This window comes from Podarcis bocagei (assembly GCF_964188305.1).
Source record: "Podarcis bocagei genome assembly, chromosome: 4".
NCBI lineage: Eukaryota > Metazoa > Chordata > Lepidosauria > Squamata > Lacertidae > Podarcis > Podarcis bocagei.
The window spans coordinates 35637365-35664381 of record NC_138128.1 but is presented as its reverse complement, the minus strand read 5'-3'; the positions used below and the strand labels follow the sequence as shown (position 1 = coordinate 35664381).

The window sequence follows — 27017 nt, the reverse complement described above, 5'->3', positions numbered from 1 at the left end:
CGCAGCGCAGGTTAGCCCGGGAGACGACCCCGGAGACCCTTTGCCGGGGGTGGACGCGTCCTGGACAGGAGGGATCGCTTAGCTTTCGGGTTGTTCCATGGAGGGGAGAGAGGGTGGAGAAGGGAAGGGGTTCGTGTGCGGTGGGCAAGATCAGAAGAGCCTGCTGGATCAGCCCGGTGGCCCATCTAGTCGAGCATCCTGTCCTCGGAGTGCTCGATCAGATGCCGGCGGAAGCCCGCAAGCAGGACCCGAGCGCAAGAGCACCCAACTGGGTTGGGGAGGCAACTCCGGTCTTGGTTAAATTAACGCCCGCGCAGTCGGATTCCCCGCATTTCTGCTCGGAGTACATCCCGCCTTTGGCCACTGGGTCTTGTGACTAAGGACGTTTGCACTGGACTGCAGTCTTCAACCACGATGCCGCACTCAAACTCAGCGGCAAAATTTCCAGTCCGGTGGCTGTCATTGCTTGCAGGGTATTCTTGGTTACTGCTTGCTGGGCAACCTTGAGATTCTGCCCTCTTTCGAACGGGTGACCCATCTGTACATTTCTGATGATATACTTCATTGGGTAGATTTATTTATTTTAAAAACTGTAGCCTTATTGGCTGCTGCTTTACTCGTTCTGCTCATGGTTGGTTTTTTTTAATTATTATACTGTTTTTTATTATGTTCTCCATTTGATGGATTTATTGCTGTATTAGATCACAAAGTGTTTTACATGCTGTTCTCCACCATGAGAACTTTGAGTTAAAATGTGGGTTACACAGTTTCTAAATAAAGAGTAAATTCCATCCCTACCACTCCCACCCCCACAGTTTTAATGCATGTTTAATCAGGAACTGATAAGCCTCAAACTGTGGGAACAAAGCTAAGAGGTGGTGGTTAATCTCAACTGAAGCAGAGGCAGATATCAGCACAGCTATCAAAACAGTACATACAGCACAAATATGTTTTACTCAGAAGTAAATGTTCATTGGGGGCTTGCTGTCTACTACATGTACTTAAGATTGGATCAGTAACTTTTAACAAAGATTCTTGTGCCTTCTTCCAAATTCCAGGATTTTGTAGGATAACCAACCTCATATAATCAATATGCTTAAGACTAATCAATGCATGAAACAGTTAAGACCACAGAGTAAGCTGTCCTGTCAGGTTTATCTCACTTTTGGAGGGACTAGGGAATCAAGCCTTTGTTTCCCCACCCCTCCACCTGAGAAGCTCACATGTAAAGCCTCTTCCTACTCCACTAAGTTACAAACTTTCACCACTTTACAGCTGTGCAACTTTGTCTTAATGCTGTATGAAAAAGCACATGACTCTGACCTTTTGAGAGTTTGTAAGTAAACCATTTTCAGCTTGCAAAAGGTGTGGCCTTTTCTATGCTTTTCTTGTGAACGCTCTGCATGCGATTCAAAGAACTACCTGTGGAGGAATCCCAAGTGGGGGACAGGAGATGCCCCACCGCATCCCAGCCCCAAGTAGAGGAAGTGGGTGGATAGTGGCAGTGATGCAGTTCTTTTTTCTCTGACATTACTCTTCCAACTGGCTTCTTAAGTGATTGTGCAGGGCTTGTAATCCAGCAGGCTGCTAGTGTTTTCTGTTTGCTACTGCTAGTGGTTGCTTTCTGACCACCTGCAGCAGGTAGGGCCTCCATCACTGTGCTAGTTGAGGCCCATGAAGAAGCATCTTTGCATCATTCTAACCCCTCCAACATCAATTGGCAAAGATAGGACTGTGAACTACCCTGAGATCCCCAGGTATAGGGCTGTATATAAATTCAATTAATCATCATCATCATCTCAGCTATCTGCCAATCTCCCATTCCCACCACCCTTCTGAGTAATACCCCTCCCCACCTTCTCACTATATAGAAGGATCTGGCAACTTCTGTTTCGGTGTATCTGAAGAAGTGTGCATGCACACGAAAGCTCATACCAAGAACTAACTTAGTTGGTCTTTAAGGTGCTACTGGAAGGAATTTTTTTATTTTGACTATGGCAGACCAACACGGCTACCTATCTGCAACTCATCATCATCATCATCATAGGACTACACTCTTAATTAAGGCAAACAAAGTAATCTTTCAGTTTTAATTTAGGGCTGTCCCAGTTAAGGAATTCTTAGTGAATCATCTGTTTTAGCAATTTATTAAATTTACATACAGTACAAGTAAAAACAAGTTTTGAGATGATGCCAATTAACTGGTCAACTACATCAGTTTTGTTTGTAAGACCTTTTCAAAGCCTGATACATTTTCTTGTTGGTTCTTCCTCTCTGTGTTTCTCTCCTTTCCCGTTACTACGTAATGGAAAATGTGAAGCATGTTGGTGTACCCCTCTCAGACTTTCCTGGAAAGGCTGGGCCCAGAGCCACGCTGAATTTTGAGAAAGAGATTTAATGCCATTTTCAAGCAGTGACCTAACGGGAACTTTGCATTGTGTTTTAAGAGAATGTACACTGCCTCAAAAGGAGAAATACTGCAGACTGAGGACGAATGTTAAGAGTTGTCCTACACAGAATGTTTTTACTAGATCAGGGATGTCCAACCAGTAGATCGCAGTTTACCCGTAGATCCTCCAATGACAATGGGTAGATCAATGCCAGGTTTTTTTATACTGGGAGTAGCTCACAGTCTCTTGGGAGTTGGACATGCTTGTAATAGATAATACAGACAAGTCTGTATAAATGGGCACAAACCTAGCTTCAGAAACAACAATATTCAGGAACTAGTAGGAGAACATTTCCACTCCCAGAAAACTTGGTTGTGCAACTGATCTTGGGACTCATCTGCACCAAATGGACACCCCAGTTGGACTATCCCTTTCCTCTCTACAGGATCATCTTAACACCAACTACCCCTGGGAAGGGAAGCCTACGAACATGACATCAAGTTCCTTCTGTCCCAGCCCCCTTCCATACTACAGCAGTGGCAGCTACTACCAATTGTTCTTTGAGAAAGAGCAGGAGAGCAAGAGAGGCAGACAGGGACAACATCAAACTCCAGCTGGGCTGGGTTTTCTGTCATTTTGAACGTGTCTGTTGTCATCATAAGGAAGTTTGAGGACTTCAATGGAAAGGGGGATATTAAATAGGGTGCTACACAAATGAGATGGTTTCTATAACCACATATCTGGAACTATGGAATAGGAGGCTCAGTATGACACAATTTTATTAATTGTTGTTGCTACTATTACATTATTGTTATTTATTTATTAATTTTCTATCCACCCCACCCCACTCCTTTCCTCCCTCCTTCCTCCTTCTCTAAGCAACCCAGGGTGGCAAACCACAAAGTAGTAAGCACAATGCAATGGAAACAAAACTTGAGCCAATCACTGCCTCTTAAGCTTACCTACCTCAATGGATTTTCGTGAGGATAAAAAACGTGGAGGGAGGAAGCCTTGTATGCCACTCTGAGCTCCTTGGAGGAAAGGTGGAATAGCTATCAAATAATAATAAACATTGTTTTAAAATGATTAAGAACATACAATGTTATTTAGAACAAAGGTTTTGTGGAATATTATAGGGCAGTGCCGTAGGACGAAAACCTTCCTATTATTGGGGTGGGGGTGGGCTTTGCTCCTTTTATGGGATACTTTTTTTTAAATCCAGTGGTTTTGTTTTAATTTACTGTGCTTGAGTCTGTCATTGCTGTATTGTAGCTGATCTGGAATTGTATTGCATTTTTATGGATGGTTTTAAGTGTTGCCAGCCACCATGATGTGCACAAGCACCAAAGGTCAGGATATAAATTTTAAAAGGAAGCATTGTTTAAATAGCAACATTGGCGAATTGGCCATTGGCAATCCAAAGGAAGATTTATTGTGAAAACTACTTTTCCTTAGAAAAGCCTATTAGTTCTTCAGTAAATCCTGAACCTTAAATGAATTGGGATTTTTTAAAACAAAAACAATCCTAAGGCAATTGCCAGTTGCAGCACAAAACCTTTAACAACAACAATCAATGTCTATTTTTAAATCACCAGCAGCCAAATAAAGGAAGACTGCCAATTTCCTGCTATAGTGAAGTAATTTTTTATTTCTTTATGTGTGTTTTTAAATTGACTTGAGTAGAAACAGATGATTACTTTGTTCCCTAAGTGAGCATAGCTTTGTGTTACTATTTATAAATAGTATTTATAAAAATATTATTTATAAATAATAATCCAACTGGAGGCTCCAGCATTAAATTGCTGAATTGCAACACATCAGGTAGTTTGATACTATTAATCTGAGTCTGAATGAAGACAATGGTTTCCTGTACTAACAGGTGTTAGTACAATTGATTTAGCAAAGTTGATTAAGCCAGCAATCCTACAGCAAGATGAAAGGGATCCATCAGGTCTCCAGCTGAGCTCTACAGTGGCTTAACTGTCTCATGGTTGACTCAGCCAGAGATACGCCAATGTATCTTCCTGATCCTTGCTGAGCCCAATCCTGGTGAATCTTAAACTGGCATAAACCCTGAAAAAGGGGTGCTCTGGGGTGCATTGTGGTGATGGGGCCAGAGAGGGGGGACTTGGGCTGGATTCTAAGCCCATTCAGTTCATGTCACATGCTAACCTGACAAAAATTAAGCTGGAAAATGGGTGCTGCAACTCAAACACTATTTTAAAGACTTGCTTTCCCTCTGCTACATATAGGCTGATGAATGGAATTTGGATGTCAGGTTTAACTTGTTCCTTGCATTATTCCAACTTTTGTGTGCTGAATTAAGGGCTGGTCCACTCACTATGCCAGGTGCTCTGTGTCTTATTGAGCTTTTCAAGACCAAAATAAACTCCTTGGTTCTTTCCATTGATAACTAATACCCGACCAAGGCACCATAAACACAGAAGAAACTGCTCTGTGCAATATAAATCTCTGGGGAAGGGACTCCAAATAACAGTATATTAGATAAGACCATGTTGACTTGGTTCTCTGCACTATGAATAGGAAGGTGCAGAGAATAAGAAGTGCACTCTGCCTCTAGTCCTAACCAAAGCCTTGTATGAAAACCAACATGGTGCAGGAAGCTGTCTTGGGTTTTGGGGTGGGGAGGCAAGAAATCCTCTTCCAGTGATGTTCCTTTCCAGTTCCATTCCGTGTAGAATTGTACTAACAAAACCACTGAAAGTTCACGTTCCTTAAAATAGAACTCAGGTGTAGCTTGTATGCTTGACTCAAGGAATCCTTTTCATGTTCTGATTGGAAACTGTAGTAGAAAACGTGAAGTGCTTAATTGGCTTTGCTCAATACCTCTGTCAGGTGGCTTAATCATAGTAGCCAGGTGCTATTACATACAATCATGGTTGAAGACATGACTTGCTGTGTCACTGTGTTGTTGAGTGCCTCCTAGGATTCATGATGGAAATGGCTCATGGGGTGAAGAGATTTCTCAGACTGTTCAATTCCTGGTACTGCAAGTAAGTTTTGTGGGGGGTTTTAATGGGCAAAATTACAGGTAAAATGCACAATAAATTCTGCTGAAATTTTATCAGGACTTTTATTTTACAATTGTAATGTGGTGTGGAAATGTTTTGAACTGAAGAGTTGAATAAGAAGTTGAAATTTGACAGATTTGTCCATCTTTAATCAGAGATAGCATGTGCTCCCTAGTTGATCCTTAATGGGGTCAGATATTTTTTCACTGATTCTTCAGAAGGACCATGAGCTCTTAAAAAAGCACTTTGCTGCTGAAGGTATTACATTTGTATACTGCCCTTCCTCTGAAGACCCAGGGCAAATCCCAACAGAAAAATTCAAAATGAGAACACAAAATACATAATAAAACAAAAACAAACCGATACTCTGCTGCTCCCACTCTACTTTTGCATCTTATTACCATTCAACTTACTTCTGAGTAAGCATGCACTGGATGGTGCTGCTAAAACAACTCGACAGCAACAGTTCTTGCATGGGAACTCTGGAAATTTGATTTGTAAGAAGGGGAAGCTAGAGCTCACTAACAGGCAATTCTCTGAAACTTGCATTAGAAAGATCTATTCTCTGTGGCTTCCCAGCCTGCTCCTGCAAGTGGGCAGGAAGCCAGAGAGAGGCTGGCTGTGTCAGCAAGAGCACAGCTCCTCCTCTCATTCATCTGTTTTGGTCAGAAAGAAGGAAGGAAGCAAAATTTGCTTACACTATGCCTTGGTGGAAGCTCCCACGTCTTACACATGCTTTGGTCTTTGCCTTTCCTCCAGGGAAAACTTGAAGAATGGAACACTGAAGGCCAAAGGTGATGCTAATGATATATTCAGCAATGACCAACTATGCTTTTAAAAAGGCACAGGGAAGGGTGGTTGGAGACAACCCTTTCCTACGCACCACAGCCCCAATGAAAATTTGGAGGAAGGAATGGAGTCTGCAATTATTTATATTTCATTTTAATTTAGGGCAGCAGCAATTGCTAGTTATGTGTTCAGGGGCATGTGTAGCTTGGCCCAAAGACTGCAGGTCACCACTGAGAAAAATAAATTTCCTTTGGGTGGGTTCCTTCCTGCTTAGAGGAGAAAAGCAGAAGAGAGGCAGAAGCCAAGGTGTACCCTCAAAGGAGGATTCCTGCTCCGGGGGGGGGTGTGTGCATACATTTACACCTCACTTTTTTTAATAGTAGAGTTCATTTTTCAATATGGTTGTCAATAGGTTAAGATGGCATATCATCCCATTGCAATAGACATGGTAATTCCAAAGCTCATGAAACTTTCTACACCAACAGTGACCAAATTGCATATAATGTATGCATTTGGTTCCAGGAATGGTCTGGAGGCATATAAGGCCATCACAAATCTGTGGATTTGTACAGTTGGAATATTGTGTACAGTTGTGGTTGCATCCTCTCAAAAAGGATATTGTAGAGCAAGAAAAGGTTCAGAAAGGACAACCAAAAGGGGAGGTGCCTGAACCAAGGAATTCAAGGATCTCCCTTATAAGGAAAGGTTATAACATTTGGGGCTTTTTAGTTTAGAAAATGGAGAATAAGGAATGACAGAGGTGTATAACATTCTGCATGGTGTGGAGAAAGATTCCCCCCCCTCCCTCTTATAATACTAGAACTGGAACACTCCGCTGAAGCTGAAGGTTGGAAGATTTAAGCAGCCAAAAAACCCACTTTGGCTTCACACAGTACATAGTTAAACTATGGAATATGTAGCAGTGACCACTAGGTTGGCTTGTTTCAAAAGAGGGTTAGACAAACCAATGGAGGATATGACTATCAGTGACAACTCTGCATGATGGCTATGTCCTACCTCATTATTCAAGGCAGTATATCTCTGAGTATCAGTTGGTAGCAATTGCAGGTATAGGGAGTGCTCTTGCACCCGGGCCCTGCTCACAGCCTTCCCATAGAAACATGGCTAGAGCAGGAAACTGGTCTGCATGGGCAGGATGGTCTTATGTTCATATGAGGGGCTGTAGGCTGCTGTTAATCTGCTTTCATTCTATCAGCTGCACCAAAAAAATCTTTGACGAGAAGCATAACAATGGATATAGATGCAAACTTCTTTGCACATGAAGGATATGTTCTCCAGACCACTTAAGTGTACCAAGTTTGAGCATGTTGACTGTGGCTGCCCCATACAGGACTGCCACCTCCACTGAAGAAGTCTGTATGTCAGGGTGGATTAGAAGGTCATGTTTGGTTCCAAGATGCAGTTAACATAATGTAAGGGAATGGAGGAGGTTGGCTTTCATGCTTTGAAAGTGCACCAGCATCACCATGTCATTTCTGAAGCACTGAAGAGACTGTTGAATGAAGTGTCATTAGCTTTTAAACTGTTCATCTGTAACTTGGGTGTTACTTGGGTTTACCCAGGCCCTTAGTCTTTCAACAAATGGTAGCTACAGACAAAATGTCTCTTGTATTAGAATCAAGGAGACCATCACTTTCTTTATGAAGCAGCTGCATGGCAGAAGCATCTCCTCTAGATTTCTGCCTGGTGCAGAGAGAGGATCCAGTTCTAATGTAAAGATGTGGAGGGAAATGCATTACCCAAAGTCCAGAAACTGAAACATGTGGAAGTTCTCCTTTTTAGTAAAAGCATTAGTCATTACCTTGTATTACTCATTACCCTTTTGCCATAAAAATATCCACAGTATTTTCAGCCTGCCCAGAATGCCACGTGATTTCTTGCACAATGTGCTGAGAACAGAGTGGAAGTGCTGAGGACAATAGTCCGTTAGGGAATCACCTGAAGGAAGTTTATTAATGCGGGGGAACAAGTGTTACATTTGAAACGCCAAACCTAATTCACAGAAAGTGCCCCGTGTCTCCAGAAGAGGAAATGGGTTATTGCACAAATCATGTGAACTCAATCATATACTCATAGTGGCTGTCACGTAGAAATAATAATTTGTGCTTTGTGCTGGAAGTGCAATGGCAGGTGCTATTCAGTTTGTTACTTAAGGTTAATTTTGTTCCTGTTAAAGTCAGCTGGAGGGGTTGCTCAGCAACCAAGCAGAATGAGATGATCTCTAGTTAGGTAGCCCATTGTCTGCCTAGCTGTGTAGTTCTGAGGGATTTTTTTTCTGTGTATGTTTGGCAGAATGTCCCCCTGCTATGTACAAAGTCGGAACTAAGAAAGGCAAAACCCTTTCTCCTCAAATTACTATATGCACTATGTTTGTGCAGTTTTCTCAGTAAAGTGCTATCAAGACTTTCCCATCTGGACTCCATCTACATCATTAATTGACTTTGCTAACACTTTCCTCTCATTGCAAATTACAGGCATGGAAAGGGCCTCTTACCATCTTGCTGGTGAGTGGCGGTTGCAGCCCGATGTGGCGCCGCCTCTCTCCCCTGGATGCGCAGTGCCATTTTAGATTGTTTCCCCATCTCCTCCAGCCACCACAGGGGCTCACAGGTTCCCACCTAACCCGTCCTTCAAATGAGCCAATCTGTGGTGGCACTGGGGGGGGGGCAGGGCAGGACCATTTATTTGCCCAACCGACCACTCAGCGCAGCATCCAGTTGGATGGGAGCACATCTCCATTGATGCTCAATCAGGACCAGTGCAGGGACAAAGGGTTAAATCCCGGTAACCCCAAATCATGCTCCAAATCCAGCACAGCTATTTCATTAGAATCTTGCATGCCAGGATAAATTACATGACAAACATCATGTTTCATTTGGCCAGAGCAACAGTGCATAGAATATAGCATTTTTGTATGTTATTCTCATGAATATCTGTATTTTTATGCACACTTTACCTAGTGCCTGCATTTTGGACACTTTCCTTGGCTGGAGAACTGCATTGCAAAATTTGGAGAAGCGTGAATTGCAAAGGACGGCTGTGTTTCAGTTTGCAGATTGTTTTGGAAAGTGGGAATTAGGTAGATTTTATGTTACTTCAAAGCCAATGAACCTCATTTCTTAAAGCATACAAACACAAACCAAACATGTCTCCTCCCCCAACCTACCTTGAAAGGTATGTACTGCTCTTTTATCTGAAAAATGCCAGGAATGACAATTTGTCTGGGAGGTTTATTGGATGACTGAGGAGACACATATTCATTCTCACACTCTAACTTGCTTGGACTACTAACAGCAAAGATAATCCTTCTAAAAATACACAGACGGCCCAATCCACAATCCTGTTAACCTAATTACAAATAATGGTACGGAGGTTTTCCCCTTTCCCATCATGTTCTGATTGAGTGAATTTTCAATCTCTTCTCTATCTGTTTTTAAAATCACCCAGAGATCACACCCCATTCCTTCAGTCCAATAGTTTAGCAAATAGACAAAAGTTGAGCCTAAGAACCCTTGTCATTCCATTCCACTTTGACACACTGATCCTAATAGCAATGCATTCTGGTCCATATTTCTGGAATTTGTACAAGAGAACATAAATCAGCTCACTCAAGTATACCTGTATGCTTTCCGTTCCCCCTATTTCAACAACCAGAAACCCACCTGGCCCCAGAACCCCAATCCCAGCACCAAATTATATTGGATTTTCACAATGAGATGAGCAGGATCTGTTCATGTTAGATGCTTGTAATTGACATATTCTGTTTTCACAGAGCACTATGAGATATCAAGATGGGCGCCCTTCTATTGTCAGTCTGCAAGCAGCTCAGCTGTCTTCCAAGATTTCGCCAACCAAGGTTGCTTACGGCTCTGAAATTTCTGCAGCTGATCCTTTCGGTGCTTAAGGGTGTTGTTAGTTTACATTGTTTCTCTTTCCTCCGGCTTTATGCATTTTCATTTTTATTATCTAAACTCTGAGGGCCTTTATGAATTTGTGCTGGTAAGTGCCCCTCCCCCAAACAAGTATCAGGTCACAGTTTTCTTTTGAGAAACTCGAAGCAAAGCAGTTTAGTTTTGTATTCTAGCCAGATGGGTTTAAAAAGGTTAATGCACAGATGAGCAGACAAGTCCAATGCTACTGCTATGCTGGGTGTGTGTGTGTGCTGTGGCATGACTACAGCTGGCATAATATGAATCCTGAGCTGCAAGGGGAAAGCAAAACACTTCCATAAGAACAAGAGCTAACACAGCAACACTGATAGCTTGGCCCAAGGCGTCCCTGTGCAGCTCAGTGGTTAGAGTGTTTGACTAGGACCCTGGAAGACCAGGGTTTAAATCCCCATGCTGGAATGATCCTCACAGGGTACCCATGGGTCACTCACCATCTCTTAGCCTAACCTACCTCACAGGGTTGTTGTGAGGGGAAATGAGGTGGCAGAGAATCACACAGGCCATCTTGAGCTCCTTGGAGGAAAGATGATAGGGTATATGGATGTAGTAAGAGAAACTCCACAAGTGCCAACCAATCTCACACTGCAGGGAGAACAGGATTTGAACTAAGCTCTATTCCTTTCCTACTAAGACTCTGTCCAGCTTTTCCTTTTGCACTCTTGGAGCTCCACAAGGGTAGGGTTGCTATACGTCCAGAATTTCCCGGACATAGCCGGAATACTGCAGTCAAAAGCAGTGTCCGGGCAGAAATCGCAGAAATTTCGGGCGTATGGCAACCCATGTCGGCAGTACTGTTTTTTTGGCTTTCCTTAAAAACAATAACCCTGCCCAAAAAGAAAAGATAAAAGAAGAAAAAAGCTCAACAACTTTTGTGTCTGGATTGTCACTTTTTGAAATATGGCAACCCTATGCAGAGGATAAAGTGTCTTAAGAGACTAGGATGCCCCCCCCCCCGGTTATATCAAAGCTCTGTTGCTGTCGGTGACCTCCGTAGAGTGAAAAGGCTAAACTGCTTTTCTGAAGCATATTTTGGGTGTTAGGTATATATGCGTGTTTACATAAAGATGTGGTTTGAATGGATGTGTGTGTGTGTGTGTGTGTGTGTGTGTGTGTGTGAGAGAGAGAGAGAGAGCGCTCGAATAGGAGAAGGAGGTATAGTGATCAACCAGTGACACGTGGTCTCTACCTCCAATGGTTAGCCAGGAGAGAATGCAGCCCCTGGGCTGGAAAAGGTTCTGTAATCTTAGCCTAGCTTCCCCTGGCACTGGGACCTTGCTACTCAGTCCTATGATCAGGGAACCTGGCATCTGATCCTATGAGCTGCTGTCTCATGATGCCAGAGCTGACCACAAGCCATTCTTCCCCAAGATGGAGAGCTAAAATTATCATACAGCAGTACAGTGAGCACTTTGTTGTTGCTAGAGCCGCGAGAGGAATAGACTATTGAGGTGTTTGAGGCAGCTGTTCTTTCGTTGCAGCCTTTTCCTGCTTTCTATTCTCTGTGATAAACTTCCCTTTGTTTCTTCCAGCTGCACAACTGAGGGAGAAGGACACCAAAAAAGAACGGCTCAACTGACATCCGCACCAGACAGTAAATGCAGGTGTCGGACAAATGAATTTCAGGCTTTGATTACCGAGAGCAGATGATGTCCCTAGAGATTAGCTGCTCTTAGCAGTATTGGTTCTTTGCTAACACAGTTAACTGCAAAGTTTACTGCAAAGTATCTGGTGGAACAACATTGCAATAGACAGTTTTAATACCTGCCTAAGAACATATTGATTTAAAACCAATAATCAAATAAGCAGAGATGAAAAGCTTCATCTCTTTGTTCAACTGGGATGCCTGTTCAGGTAACACAAGTAAGACCAATGATGCAAACATGCTGTAAGGAAGGCCTGTGTGCTTTTGACTATAAAGGGCTGCTTAGAAGTGCACAAAAATCCTGCAATCGATTTATTTCATTTTTAAATGAATAATACTTCTCTTCAGTTCTATAAATTCAATACCGCTTATAGTCACCGTGCCACACATAACAATAAATGTGTGGGGGAAATGAAGCAGTTATACAAGCTTGCCCATGATGGCACTGCCCTAAAGCTGCTCTCTGTACATGCCCAGTGCCATTTTGCCGCCATGCCTTCCAACACCACCAAAAATAATTTAAAAATTCAAATGAACTTGCTCAAGCCTCTTATAGTGTGGCTACATAAGCTCCATCAATATTAGCACCTGTCTTAATTCAGAGGGAGGTGATTGCAAAGAGAAGATAAGGCATATTAGGTTACTCTAATATACAACCACCAGCTGTGGAGTGTAGGTTTTTTAAAACCTTGCACAGCATTAGTTTGCTTACCTGCATGAACCATTCTTCTTAGATATATTATCTTAACTGCCCTGGTAACTGGTTGAAGAGCAAAGGCTAGATTTGTAAAATAAAATAATCCCTAGCACAGAGTACAGAAATAAGATACAAGCTTATTTCTTGCACATGGTCACTTATTTCTCTCCTTCTGCTACTGCCTTGATATACTGCTGCTCTGAAGTATTAATGAACTAAGGTTAAGTAGGAAGGGAAGCAGAATCAATAATAATTGCATCCCATTGATTTAATAATTATTTAATATCACTAGGGAGCATTTAGTTCTGTTCTGTAGTTTCCTCATTAGATTAAGTGCTGTTACTGGGATGCCTTGCTGGATCTCATCCCCTGTCTTAGAAGTACAGTGGTACCTCAGGTTAAGTACTTGATTCGTTCCAGAGGTCCATTCTTAACCTGAAACTGTTCTTAACCTGAAGCACCACTTTAGCTAATGGGGCCTCCTGCTGCCGCTACACGATTTCTGTTCTCATCCTGAAGCAAAGTTCTCAACCTGAGGTAATATTTCTGGGTTAGCAGAGTCTGTAACCTGAAGTGTATGTAACCTGAAGCATATGTAACCCGAGGTACCGCTGTATTAAATACCTTGTATTTAAATACCGCTGTATTAAATACATGTGATCAGCACTGGGTCCCCTGTTGTCAGAACTCCCAAGGTTTCCAATAATGTTCTGGTCTAGTCCAGCCACTCTTACTAGGTATATAGGCAATGTCCAGTATATTGATGTTCAGCTACAAAAAAGGCTACTTTTTGCATTGAACTAAGTAGCACCACAACAGCAGCTGTAGCAGCTTAAACAAGGAGGGAAGCTATTATTGCCTTTAAAAAGTGCCAGTCAATAATGTTATTGCTTTTCTCCCACTTTCCTGCATCTATTTTTAAAGCTGCTGTGCCGCTCTCCCTTCCAGTTACTGATTGATCTCATTAAAATATGGAGCACTCTTACCTACTCTCTTTGGCAATGTATCAGAGAGAACTTGGATGTCTCGATTTCTCCATCTCCCTCCTTTCAACTTTTACATTAGCTCTGCTAACAAAACAAACTGCCTAACAGGTGACTCATTCCAATGGGAGTGCTTTCAAATGTTGGATAAGCGATATTCAGGAAGCTGAACCAATCCCTCACTTCCTAACCCATCACTTTCACGTTTCCTCCCCATGATTTATTGTATAGGCTGGATATGAATTCCCCTTGTTGCTTTTACAACACAGTGCATTCATCCCAGCACTTGTGATGATTCTGACCATTCATGTACACAAGCACACCCTTCAATATTGTCATGAATGCCTAGCAGTAATTGCTATTTTAAGTATACATGGTTGCTATTGTTATACTAGCTGCTTTGAAAAAATACATCGCTTTTATTTTCCATGTAAGACTACGCACAGGTTTCCACTGGAATTTGTTGCCTCCCATTACTAGTATTTTCTGTGGGAGTGTTCAATTAGATGCCAAGTTCCTGCTGTGTTTTTAAATAGAGTATTTTGCTGTTCTGACATGCAGAGAGCATTATGCAATGACACACCCTCCCACTCATCACATCTGCTCAGAGTCATAGTATCTGTATATGTAGGAGGCACAACAGTCTGTGTTTACTGCTATTTATTTCTGGTAGCCTTCAAAAAGGCAGCATGATTAAATTTCCATCTTTCCTGGGCAACAACCGACCTGTGTGGTAAATTGCACATTGGGCATCCCAAATATGTAAGGAAGTCAATCCCAATTGTTGGGAGGGGATGCGCAGTCAAAGGTACATATTTCCATATGTGGTAGTGTTGTGACATCATCAAACCCTTCTGAACGCTGTCTTCAAAGAAATAAGCTTGATATACAACAAAATGATTGAAATGTCCCATGCACTAGCATTACTTGGGTTTAGGATCCCATCTGCTTATGATTATCCTAAAGATGACCTTTTAGCCTTTCTATTGACTGCTGCGCATGTGGAGATAGCCAGGTGTTGGAAAACCGGTGAGGGGCTGAACTTTGATTCTTGGCATAAGTAATTTTATCATGACAAGTTACTTGTCTACTGTTCTAACAATTGTTTTCTCAAAATTTGTCTTCTGTACCATGAAAATAAATAAAAACAGTATTTTTTTATTTTTTTTAAAAAATCAGTAAATTAACACTTCCAAGGTTGGGAGTAAACACTGGCCTTGGCCCAATATACCTAAAGGAGCGTCTCCACCCGCATTGTTCAGCCTGGATGCTGAGGTCCAGCTCCAAGGGCCTTCCCTCACTGCGAGAAGTGAAGTTACAGAGAACCAGGCAGAGGGTCTTCTCGGTAGTGGCACCCACCCTGTGGAACTCCCTCCCATCAGATGTCAAGGAAATAAACAACTATCTGATTTTTAGAAGACATCTGAAGGCAGCCCTGTTTAGGGAAGTTTTTGATGTTTGATGTTTTAAATATTCTGTTGGGAGCCACCTAGAGTGGCTGGGGAAAGAAACTATTATTATTATTATTATTATTATTATTATTATTATTATTATTATTTCAGCATTTCATAAAACACCTTGATTTGGCTTGGACCAATTTAAGGGCTGTTAGATTGGGTTCATAAGTCTGGGTGTGCTTGCTTCCACCACCCCCATTCACTATCAAGAAATTTAATAAAATGCCGTAGTCATTGCAACGTCCTGCATTAGATGCTGTATGTTTTTAATGGACAAACCACGGTTTAGGAACCCCTGCTCTGAAGCATTTGCAACTGCTTCCCCAATTTTGTAAACCTAAGTAATCAGCGACAGTGCTAAGCAGCACTAGATGCCGAATGACCCTCTGAGTAACCTACAAGACAGAAGGTTAACAAATCCTATTGTAAGACAAAACATGGTACATTTGCTACCAGCAGATGAGGAAATAGGCACCAAGCCAGAAAGCAGAAGAGGCCTATTGAGGTTCTGCTTGAGGGCTTTCAGGGGCAAGAATGCTGGACTGCATAAACCTAGGGTCTGATCCTGCAGGCAGTCTCTTCCTATGATCACCCAGAACCTAGGGTCACCCATCTAAGAGATCTGGGAATCTCCAGAACCATTTCAAAAGCACAAGTGATTTCATTGTTATCACTGCCATATATGGTCTCTGCCAGAGCTGCAGTGTTTCCTCAGATTTGTTCCAATTTAGAGTTCGTTGTTATGTATGTGTGTTACCTGCGGTAACATCAGCCAAGAAGCAGGGCAGGCCTATTCAAAGCTGCAGCATTCCACTCTATAATCAATGCAAGCAAAGCTGCTAGACCGAAGCACTGACGTAACTCCGCTAAAGCAGAACAGGAATTGCCCTAAAGTATTCCATGGAGATCTAACTCTTATTGCAATTTGCAACAGGAGTGTTATTGTTTAACTCCATATTTAAATATTACATTTTAAACCCACACTAACTTTGCCCTTCTTCTGTGACTTTAAAAATGGGTTGCTTTCAGCCACAGCCATTCTCGCTTTCCTTTAAATCAGTACCAATCTGAAGCTAAGGAGAGGTGTTCCAACTGGTCTTCAGTTAAAGAAAAAGCACTGAGCTCTTTCCACTTCCCCCTTACATCTCTTTGCCTGAATTCTGCTGGTAGCTGTCAACATAGTTAATGTTCTGAAGCTGAGGTTTAAAAGGGCTGAGCTTATTCAGCAGTAATTTTGCTACCCACATCCCCTTTGTTTTGCGAGCCTCAAGCGTGAGGAAAGGGGGACCTTTCATGTGTAGGCAACAAGATATAATAGGAGAGACATCCTTGAAGATAACCTGGAACAAATAGGAGAAATTGCTTGCATTGAACCACAACATTGTCTATTTAGAGAGCCAATGAGGTGGTGCTCCTGGATAACAGGATTTGCATACCCACACAGCCAAGAAGCTCACTGGGTGACCTTGGGCCAATCACTGTCTCTCAGCCTGGCCTACCTCATAGGGTTGTTGTGAGGCGATAGCCATATACACCATCTTGAGCTCCCCGGCAGGCAAGCGGGGGGAGGTGGTAGATAGGTGTAATAAATAAAGACATATGAATTCATGGATATGGGTGAGAACATAGCAACCCTTGTGCCTCCTCCTGAACCAAACTCCACACCAAGCTTAACAATGCCCCACATCTATACTAGATCTCTTCCCCTCTGCCACCTGTGATTAACCCAGGGTAGAAATAAGGTGAGATGGAGAATGAAAAACATTAGGGGGCTGGGGAGGAAGGTAAGGTGCCAGATATCTTAAAAAGATGACTTTGAACGCATGTCATCTACAAGTATCAATAGTGGGGCAGCATATAAAAGTTTTCTACCATAATCACCACCACCACCACATTGTTGTATGTGTTGTTCTTTAAAACTTATGCTGGGATGCAAATATGCCTAGAACTGAAAACTTTGTTGTTGTTTAGTCGTTTAGTCATGTCTGACTCCTCATAACCCCATGGACCAGAGCACGCCAGGCACTCCTGTCTTCCACTGCCTCCTGCAGTTTGGTCAAACTCATGCTGGTAGCTTCGAGAACACTGCCCAACCATCTCGTCCTCTGTCATCCCCTTCTCCTTGTGCCCTCCATCTTTCCCAACATCAGGGTCTTTTCCAGGGAGTCTTCTCTTCTCATGAGGTGGCCAAAGTATTGGAGCCTCAGCTGCACGATCTGTCCTTCCAGTGAGCACTCAGGGCTGATTTCCTTAAGAATGGATAGGTTTGATCTTCTTGCAGTCCATGGGACTCTCAAGAGTCTCCTCCAGCATCATAATTCAAAAGCATCAATTCTTCGGCGATCAGCCTTCTTTATGGTCCAGCTCTCACTTCCATACATCACTACTGGGAAAACCATAGCTTTAACTATACGGACCTTTGTTGGCAAGGTGATGTCTCTGCTTTTTAAGATGCTGTCTAGGTTTGTCACTGCTTTTCTCCCAAGAAGCAGGCGTCTTTTAATTTCGTGGCTGCTGTCACCTTCTGCAGTGATCATGGAGCCCAAGAAAGTAAAATTTCTCAGTGCCTCCATTTCTTCCCCTTCTATTTGTCAGAAGGTGATGGGACCAGTGGCCGTGATCTTCGTTTTTTTGATGTTGAGCTTCAGACCATATTTTGCGCTCCCCTCTTTCACCCTCATTAAAAGGTTCTTTAATTCCTCCTCACTTTCTGCCATCAAGGTTAGGTCATCTGCATATCTGAGGTTTTTGATATTTCTTCCGGCAATCTTAATTCCGGCTAGGGATTCATCCAGCCCAGCCTTTCGCATGATGAATTCTGCATATAAGTTAAATAAGCTGGGAGACAATATACAGCCTTGTCGTACTCCTTTCCCAATTTTGAACCAGTCAGTTGTTCCATATCCAGTTCTAACTGTAGCTTCTTGTCCCACATAGAGATTTCTCAGGAGACAGATGAGGTGATCAGGCACTCCCATTTCTTTAAGAACTTGCCATAGTTTGCTGTGGTCGACACAGTCAAAGGCTTTTGCATAGTCAATGAAGCAGAAGTAGATGTCTTTCTGGAACTCTCTAGCTTTCTCCATAATCCAGCGCATGTTTGCAATTTGGTCTCTGGTTCCTCTGCCTCTTCTAAATCCAGCTTGCACTTCTGGGAGTTCTCGGTCCACATACTGCTTGAGCCTGGCTTGTAGAATTTTAAGCATAACCTTGCTAGCGTGTGAAATGAGTGCAATTATGCGGTAGTTGGAGCATTCTTTGGCACTGCCCTTCTTTGGGATTGGGATGTAGACTGATCTTCTCCAATCCTCTGGCCACTGCTGAGTTTTCCAAACTTGCTGGCATATTGAGTGTAGCACTGAGTGTAGAACTGAAAACTACAATACTTTAAATGTTGGTTCTGTTCAAGGAGGAAACACAGTGATGGGCTGATGTCACCAAGTTGCTCTCTAATTCAGCATAATAGGCATGTGGTAAAAGTCTGCATGTTATTATTTACTAAAACCACAGAGGTCACAAAAGGGATAAGCATCCCCATCAAACACTGGGGGAGGGAGGAGAGGAGAGATGGAGCCAAAGAAGGTACATTTATGAGCATACAAGTGGGGGAAATGTGGGTTTCAAAAATCAGTTATCACTGCTGCTAGTTGCACAGCATGCAGCCAGGCATTTCCATTTTCAGCATTGCTGCCTTGTACATTAAGATGATGGCAGCTCTTTTTAAACATGTTCCAGGCTATGAAGGATGTGGGAAAGGATTGGATGGAACCTAAATAAACAGTGAAAACAGGATAGCTGGAAGATCAAAATAGAAGGCACATCAATTCAGGTTGCACAATCAAAATTGATTTGGAGTTCTTGTACAGCAATGCCCCTACCCAAAGTATCAGACTTTTTGATATAAGGAAAGCAACAGGAAAATGCAATGGAAAGTGAAGGGTAACAGTATCTTGATGCAACCTAGTATAATCTCCCTGCAAACAAACCAGAATGAATGCTCAATAAACACCTGGTTGCCCTTCAAAGAAATCAAGGTGAATATCCATTCCATCTTGTTGCCTGGAAGGACCCTTTGGTATTCAGTATTGCTTGAAACATCAGTGTGCACCATGCCAAATATTTACCAGACCCATACACTAAAGATAGTAAGCCATAAACTCAAAATAGCAGGTCAGCCAAGAAGACATGGCCCAGAAATGTGGCTTTTTAATACATAAAATGCATCAATGAAATATTCACCAGTTGACAAATGGAATGCCACAATCAAAGGTAGAATGAATAAGGCAGTCATTGGAAAGGTCATTGAAGTGGGTGGTTGTGACTGAGATGATGCCTTGGTCTTCCCTGTACCTGTTACACTGCCAATATTATGATAGGTATTTCCAGTTTTATTCTTTCCATCTAAATGCAGCAAAAAAAAAAAAAAAAAAAAAAAAAGTTCAGGCAGTTGGTAGGAGGGAATCTGCTGAAGCAGGAGACAGTGTGCCCTGTGCATATTTTCCAGCTCTATGTAGGTGTGGACAGTACTTGTACCAGGAAGCTAGTCTTACCAGGAAAGATAGGGATCTCCCACTTTTTCTCCTCCCACACAGAAAATGATGCAGAGGGGCAGAACACGTACTAGTAGACATAACAAAGAGGAGGTAGAGTTTTAAGAGCTGTGTCATGTCTGACTGTTTCTTTCCTCCTGTCAAAACTCCTACACGTGTGTGTGTGTGTGGACAAACACGAATACAACACCCACATCCCGAGAATAAGACACTGACATTTATCAAGTGCTTTTAATACTCTTCTATTTTAATCTAGGACTCCTCACCAAAATCCTTTTATAAGTACTCTGATTCCTTGCAAGGATCTTTACTTCACAATGCGATATCCTGCAAGCCCCCCAAATAATCTGGATAAATTTTCTAATATTGGTTGTATAACCCGTTGGGTCCCCAGATATTGTTGGACTAGGTAAAGGTAAAGGGACCCATGACCATTAGGTCCAATCGTGGCCAATTCTGGGGTTGCGGCGCTCATCTCGCTTTATTGGCTGAGGGAGCCGGCGTACAGCTTCTGGGTCATGTGGCCAGCATGACTAAGCTGCTTCTGGCAAACCAGAGCAGCACACGGAAACGCCGTTTACCTTCCTGCTGGAGCGGTACCTATTTATCTACTTGCACTTTGAGGTGCTTTCGAACTGCTAGGTTGGCAGGAGCAGGGACTGAGCAATGGGAGCTCACCCCGTTGCGGGGATTCAAACCGCCAACCTGCTGATCGGCAAGTCCTAGGCTCTGTGGTTTAACCCACAGCGCCACCCGCATCCCTCTATTGTTGGACTACATCTGGCATAATCCGTGACTGTCAGCGAAGACATCTTGGGACCCAACATCTTGGGACCCAAGGCTGAGGAACACTGATCTAGAAAGCCGCTGAGTTTCCCCATTTTAACTCTGTGGAATTGAATGGGGAGTTTGGTAGGGTATGGATTATCCAAGCAGTATTTATTTACTGCTTTTTAATTTTTGACTTTCATCCAAAGGCTCCTGAGGTGGGTTACAGTTTCCATATTAAAACAGTGAAACCATTCATAAAACGAAAAATCAATAGACTAGTAACAGCAACAGACAAATCAATTTCAGCTGATCCACCATGCATTGTAAGTGATATGCCTATAAGGTAAAAAGGTAAAGGTAAAGGACCCTGGACAGTTAAGTCCTGTCAAAGGTAACTATGGAGTGTGGCGCTCATCTCGTTTTTAGGCTGAGGGAGCCACTGTTTGTCCACAGACAGCTTTCTGGATCATGTGGCCAGCATGACGAAACAGCTTCTGGCACAACGGAACACCGTGACAGAAGCCAGAGTGCACAGAAACACCATTTACCTTCCCACCACAGTGGTACCTATTTATCTACTTGTATTGGTGGGCTTTCGAACTACTAGGTTGGCAGGAGCTGGGACAGAGCAATGGGAGCTCACTCTGTCATGGGGATTCGAACTGCTGACCTTCTGATTGGCAAGCCTAAGAGGCTCAGTGGTTTAGACCACAGCGTCACCCACATTCCAGTTACGCCTATATGGTCTTGAGCACCTCTCTAGGGCCAAAGTTTCAACACTACATTACATTTCCAACAGATACACAGAACAACCCTGAAAGATGGAAACGAACAGTGGGAACTGGACAAGATTTCCCGGTAGACAGAAACCATCGAAGGGAAAATCCAGTCTCTCCACAGGGAGGATGTCTAAAATGTGACAGGTATGTGATGATTCATATGAGTGAGGAAGATGGGAACATTGTACCAGGTACACCAGGACTTTTAAAGAGATAGCATTTTGGGCTTTCTCTACAGGTGGGTCATGAGGTCTTGTGAACAGAGAACAATAGTAACATGATTCAAGGAGAGGCAGAGAGAGAGAGAGAGAGAGAGAGAGAGAGAGAGAGAGAGAGAGAGCTGCAGACTGGGAGGCACCTTTCTGATTTCACATCTCTCTCTCTCTCTCTCTCTCTCTCTCTCTCTCTCTCTCTCTCTCTCGGAACCTGAATGCAATTACTGTGCTATGCTGTCCATCTTCACCTATACTCCATTGGTATATTTATAAACTCAAATATTACAGAATCAATCGATAAAAAATACAGAAATGCTATTATGTCCATAGCAATTTTTGCTCCACAAGGAAGCCAAACCAGTTAGCACTGGCCTTGGAGGCTGTTATTGCATGAAGAGGCGGGGAGTGCATTAACAGTATGAAGGGCACCTTAGAATACATTTGCATGCAGACCAGAATGGCTTACATAAAAAAATATACATGAAGTTTTAGATATTTTATTTATAATAAGATTAATCTATTGCTAGATTGCAAAAAGAAGCAAACCTCCAAGTGGTTTACAACAATATACAGTAACACGTTACAAACATTTAAAGTTTTATGGGGTATATATCCTGCTGAACCCAATATGTGAGATTAAAGGGATTTTCCAGATGCTGTAACTGACTTAATGGGGAACTGTGCAGCTGTTACTAAAACCACACCATTTCATCCATCAAGCATTTTCATGGCAGGGAAAATCACAGATTTCTCAACCATCAAACTACTGAGCCAAGTTGCTAGTAAACTGCAGCAAGTTGTTCCTCTAGTACTGAATGCATTGAGCTATAACATCACTGCAAGTCCATGCCATGATCATTTTTAAACTGCTTTTCTCCCTCCCACTTTGGAGAGGGTGCATTCACATTTTCAGTACCCAAAATGCACACTTCCTACAATTAAAAACAAAGCAAAAACACAAGGCTGCTACTGTTGCCACAATGCCCCTTGTAGCAAGAGTGCTCCATGTACTTTTAATTATATGAAGATACAGCAGTTTTTTGTGACTGGTGTCCCCAGCACTCTTTCAAAATTCAAAATGTGCTCACTGGCCAAAAAGGTTGGCCACCCCGAGATACATTATCCCGGAAGGTCTTGTACGGCAAGACTAGCAACAAGAAAAACATTGAATTAAGTGACTCAGCCACTGGGTTGTGTATCAATGGCCTAGTTTGCAATTCACAATAAGGCTGCATTCAGGCAGTACTTTATTCCATTTCCCTGACATTTCCTTACTGATTCATTTCCACATTTTGTCTGACCTTTCACACAATGTGAAACCCACTTCTGGAAACCCAATGGAAGTTTTGCACTCCCTTTCATGTTAATTGTTTCCAGAAAAAAATGCATTTGCAACCCTGTTGACACAGAAAATCACAGTTTTGCTTGTAATTTCACATGATGAAATTTGGAGCAGTATCCTGGCATACAGTTCTTTCCCACCATTTAACATTTACCATGACATGGCACTATTTCAGTCAAAAGCCACAGGTACTGCAGTGTAAAAGGAATGTTAGAAATTGGGACAGAAGCCAGTGAACCTAACAGGATAAAACCAATGCCTGAATGCAGCCTTAGTCAAACCTTGGCTTAGAGTGAATGCCTAAGAACAAACCTTGGTTACAATTTACAGTTAGTCTGCAGAGAGCTCAGTCACAAGCCTGGGTTCAGGCAACAGGCTATCAATGCCCAATCTTTGAACTTCACCCCTCCTAAAACAAAAGTAACACAGCTGTTGGATACCTAATGGTTACCCAAAGTGTAACTTTCTCTCTAATGTTTAACAGATATTTTGTTAGGATTCTGGTTAACAATTTGATCAGGTATAACCTTCTGTATAGAAATGTCACAGTGTACCCCTTGCATTTTTTAGCTTTCACTGTTTACTACAAGAGTTCCCCCCCCCAAGTGTGTGCATCCACACCTACCAACTATTTATGCGTCTGTTGTGTGTGCCACAGTCCATGAAAAATAAAATTGGTTAGTCTTTAAAGTGCCACAAAACTATTATTAGTTCTTCTTCACTGAGTTTGCCTTGTTCTTTTCTCTGTATTATTCTTCCTGTTGCACATCAAAAAAATCATAGTATTAATATCTTTGCCCACCTTATTTCTCTTATAGAAATATGTAATCTTTCTCTAAATTTCACCTGTGCAGGTTTGTAATTTCCAGTAGAAGAAGCTGAAAGGGACAAGGGCACAGAGTACAAAACACATGACACAATACTTCATAAAGAGAGGGGCAGTTGTTAATAAATGGCATTGGTCTGTTAATAAAGAAAAAACAATAAAGAATTTAAGTTCCTACCTTTGCCCAGGTTCTGATTCTGTAGGTTTCTTCTTCTGGGTTCTCTGGTTAGGTTTCCATTAACACGAGTAAGCCACAGAGAGGCATGCCATTCTTCCTATAAAGTCATGATTGCTGTACTTTTTTTCTTTTCAGCTCTTTTGCTGTATATCTGTTCAGAATACAGAAGAAGAAAATGGGGCTGGGGCTTCACCATACAGACTTGTGTGAAACAGAAACAAAAGCGCTGTTAGGAACCCTGAATCCCTGATACAAACACTCAAAACAGTCATCGATCGGAGACTGGAAGGGAATAGAAAACCCCTCCTCTTTCCCTGCCTGGAGGAGGGCAGTGGCAAAGGACAGCAAAGAAATAGTTTAGCTGCTTTGATGAGTAGAAAGGTAAGAATGCTGGATGAATAGTTTTAGCAACTGAGCTGTGCCTGAAAGATATGCAGAGATCTATGAGCGCAGTCATCCGTTTGAAGATTGCCCTAAAGGCACAGAAGCAAAATAAAGATGCAGCATTACTTTAGACCAAAACATGCTCTCTAAAAATAACTGCCCAGGACCTCTGGATGTAAACAACGGATTATGGGATGCTTACTCATGGGCAAGTGCCATTCACACAGACAAAAAAAAAAGTTTATTTAGAGTGCAAGAGCAGAAGGCTATAGTCATCCTACAATACCACACTGACTCACTCCTTCTATTATTACCTCAGCTTGGACAGGGAGATCTTAGACAAATGAATGTATTTACTCTGTACATCTGTACTCCATCCTTCAATATATCTATTTCAATGCACGGCAGCTAACAGAGCTACAATGCAGCAAGAACTTTAAAGCAGCAATGAAAACAGAAAAAAATAACAAAATGGCAGATGTAAAAGCATCACAGACTTTAAGAGTGAGAAACCCTGAGGCGGCGGGGGGAGGGGGGAGGCAGAATCTTTTTTTAAAAAAAATAATATTTATTACTTTTCCAACAATTTAAACACAACACTACAAAAAAGAACAATACAATACAATACAAAAACACTACATAACACTGACACATTAAACTAACATAGCCAAACAAAAACAGTTTAAAACACATCAAACAATTTCAGTATCTTATCCTTCATTCACTTATTTCCACGACCTCCTCACACCTCCCTTTTGTATTCCACTTCTGTTAATTGTTTCAGCAATTCCTTTCCATCTTCCTCTGTTTTCTATCCTATAATTATCTTACCACATTCTAACCTTATTTTTCCTTTAATATTCTATTAATCTATTTATACTTAATTCCTTATAACATTTCTACTAAAGCCATATAACTTCATTCCAACATGATTCTAACATTCATTAATTTTACAGTGTTTCTGTAAATAGTCTTTAAACTTTTTCCAGTCTTCTTCCACCGACTCTTCTCCCAGGTCTTGGATTCTGCCAGTCATTTCCGCCAGTTCCATATAGTCCATCAACTTCATGTGCCATTCTTCCCTGGTGGGTAAATCTTGTGTCTTCCAATACTTCGCGATGAGTATTCTTGCTGCTGTTGTTGCATACATAAAAAAAGTTCTATCCTTCTTTAGCACCAATTGGCCGACCATGCCCAGGAGAAAGGCCTCTGGTTTCTTAAGGAAGGTATATTTAAATACCTTTTTCATTTCATTATAAATCATCTCCCAGAATGTCTTAATCCTTGGGCACGTCCACCAAAGGTGAAAGAATGTACCTTCAGTCTCATTACATTTCCAACATTTATTGTCGGGCAGATGGTAAATTTTTTCAAGCTTGACTGGTGTCATGTACCACCTATAAATCATTTTGGGGAGAGGCAGAATCTTTGCTTAGCTTGTATCAAGGTATTCTATTGCATTTTGTCTTCCATTTTATTTATTTAAGCCATTTATATTCCTCAAGGCAGACCTCAAGGCAGATACAAAGCTTTAGAATGCAAAGATCTAAACATGGAAGACACAATACATAAATCAGTCTAAATGTGCTTTTCAAAACAACTCCACCATATTACATAGATCAAAGGTCTCATTATCAAAAGGACTGAAAGAGGAAGACAAGCTTCAGCCAATGCCAAAAGTTAGACAATGTTGATACCAGCCAAACTTCGGGGGGGGGGGGTTAGAATAATGTTCCAAATCTGAGGCACCATTGCCATCCCACCTTGGGTCCCCAGGCTTCATATCCTGCCTTTCTGCAGAATTAGGCTCCAAGTCTTCAGGAAGATCTTCAGCCAAAAGATAGCTGGTGCGAGCCAAACCTCTGGGTGGCGGTGGTGGAGTATGTTTCAAAGCTGAGGTGCCATTGCCAAGAATGTCGCCTTGTGACCTCAGACTTCTACACAATTAGCCTTCTGAAGACCCTTCCCTCAAGCTGCAGAAGTTCTAGTCACACCACACCTGTGTTTCAAAGCAGCTAGGCTCTTATTTCCATACCATCCCCACTTTGTCACACCCTCCATCTGCTATTGGTTTGTTGGCTGGAGGGGTGGAGCCACAGTAGGAAATCTAAAGGTTCAGATTCAGTCACAACATGAAATTATATTATTTTTCAAGAGAGGAAAAATGAGGGCAGAGTTACTAAATGATTGAATGAGTAGACCTGGAGTTGTAATTAGTTGATTGTCCAGCTGGTGGTAGTCCTAGAGCCTATTTAGAAATTGTCCTATAAAATTTCCAGCAGCATAAGAAAGTAGAGCAGGGAGCTAATTAACTATTTTTTTGTTCCCTTGTCTCCTTTGAGGTCTGATCGCAAACTATCATATATTGGGCTTATAGGTATGTTTTCCTTACCGGTAAATGCATTCTTCTCAAGCCTCAGATGAAACCAAACCAGTAAAGATGCATTCTAGTTGCTAGGAAAAAGGGAAATTTGAATTTCCAAGGATTAGGAAATGAGACAGAAGCAATGGGAAAGTGCACTGAAGGGGATGGCAAAATAGGGAGGGGGATTCCTAACCCCCTGGTGACCAAACAACTCACTCACCCGTCACAACTCTGACTTCACTCATTCGCTCAAAACACTGAAAGGCAGGAGTAGTCAGGCTGACTCATCTCTCAGAAATCACTTAGCATGGTACTTGCACCTTTTGTTCCATAACTTCCTTTCTAGGAGAGCTGAAGTATTGCTTCTTTATAAAATGAAAGCTCAGAGTCTGAGATCTCTGTAGGCTGTGGACTGAGTGCATCAGTACCAACAGCACCCATCGCTTGGTGGCACTGGACATGATAGCACTCTTCAAATGCCAGAAAGGCTGCCATGAAGAAGAGGGCAAAGACGACTTGTTCTTAGCCCAGAGACCAGGACTAATCCCAATAGGCTTAAGTTACAGGAGGGTAGATTTTGTCAAACATTATGGACAAACCTAGAGGGGTGGTAGGGACGTGGGTGGCGCTGTGGTCTAAACCACAG

At 42.2% G+C, this 27017-nt stretch overlaps 1 protein-coding gene and 1 long non-coding RNA gene across 4 annotated transcripts in view; one reads left to right on the top strand and one right to left on the bottom strand.

The window, feature by feature from the left end:
• Positions 1-27017, bottom strand: part of PIK3CB (phosphatidylinositol-4,5-bisphosphate 3-kinase catalytic subunit beta) — a 105177-nt gene that overhangs the window by 77458 nt on the left and 702 nt on the right. The window contains exons 1-2 of one of the 2 annotated variants that reach the window (XM_081192545.1): positions 25770-25884; positions 23623-23773 (exon numbers count right to left, since the gene is read on the bottom strand). The gene's annotated coding sequence lies outside the window, so the exon portion shown is untranslated. Of the gene's footprint in view, positions 1-23622; positions 23774-25769; positions 25885-27017 lie in introns of those variants that run through there. The other variant, XM_081192544.1, reaches the window with a different exon arrangement.
• Positions 5277-11907, top strand: LOC308586298. 2 transcript variants are annotated; one of them, XR_014007777.1, is made up of 4 exons: positions 5277-5404; positions 6182-6216; positions 10005-10088; positions 11712-11907. It is a non-coding gene; the product is annotated as an uncharacterized lncRNA (long non-coding RNA). The 2 variants fall into 2 exon arrangements; XR_014007776.1 differs by lacking the exon at positions 6182-6216.